Here is a 1,145-nt window from a genome sequence, read left to right as displayed (position 1 = left end):
CGAATACCTGAAGCCCCATGTCAACAAAACACAATTACTCACGCGGCTGGCTGGCTGGCTGGCCCGAGTCCCTCTGTGTGCATCGGCTTCATTCATTGGCAACTTGTTGTGAAGTGAGCGAGGTGCCGGTTATTGGAGAAGAAGACGAGCCATTTGGCCATTTGGCGCTCTTGCACTGTTCACTGAACTGAAGCTGCCTATTGATTTCACTCTCACCGCCATTTATTGGATTTCGTTTCTTTTTTTCCTTTTTCTCTTTTCTCTGATCTGAGGCGAACTGAAATGTGAGGAGAGTTCCCCATGCGACTGATTTATATTACGTACTCTATGATGTGATTAAATGGTCTTGGTGAATTTGCATTCATATGGATTTATATACAGTGAGTTGATGGGATTTAGCATTTGCTTTGAAAAGTAAATGTGGATGGTAATACAGAAGCTGCTCAAACGTGTGCTTCTTCAGGTAGTCTGGGCAGGTAAGCAATATAGAACATGTCACGTTGTAGGGGATAGATCAATCAATTTTTAGCATTTCCAACATCTTGATGGACGATGGGGCGTGTTTAAGGAAATATCACATCACTTCAGTAAGCAGGTTAGTGAAGGAAGGAATGGTCTAAATCACATTTGAGTTTTTCTTTTACTCCAGACATGTAAAAGTTTTATCTTTTACCTGACACATTTAACGGAATAACTTCCGTCTTCCTCAGAGGGTCACTGGGATGTTGATGTGTGACGTGCTTTAAAATCAGCTGATGTTGTTTTGGAGGTGTGACCTCCCTGTCAATAATGACAGGTCGGTTACACCTCCTGCTGTTAGAGTTGTCCTCTTGGGATGGTGGTCCAGGTGTGTGAGAGCATGTATGCCCCCTCATCTCTGTTCATGGTTTTTGGGCTGCACTTTCTGGTTTCCATAGACTCCTTAAAACACCCTCACACACCTGGACCCCCATCCTAAGAGGATGGTGTCTGGAGTAAAAGAAAAACTCAAATGTGATTTTAACAGTTCGACATAATGAACGTTACACATATTATAAGGGATGGTCTAATACAGTGGTTCTCAAACTTTTCCCATCATTCCCCCCTTCGAAGGGTCTGGATGCTTCCGAGCCCACTTTGAGAAACACTGGTCTAATCGATTGACT

This window comes from Engraulis encrasicolus, chromosome 15, assembly GCF_034702125.1.
Source record: "Engraulis encrasicolus isolate BLACKSEA-1 chromosome 15, IST_EnEncr_1.0, whole genome shotgun sequence".
Taxonomy (NCBI): Eukaryota; Metazoa; Chordata; class Actinopteri; order Clupeiformes; family Engraulidae; genus Engraulis; species Engraulis encrasicolus.
The sequence above is the reverse complement of the archived record's forward strand: the minus strand, read 5'-3'. Positions refer to the sequence as shown.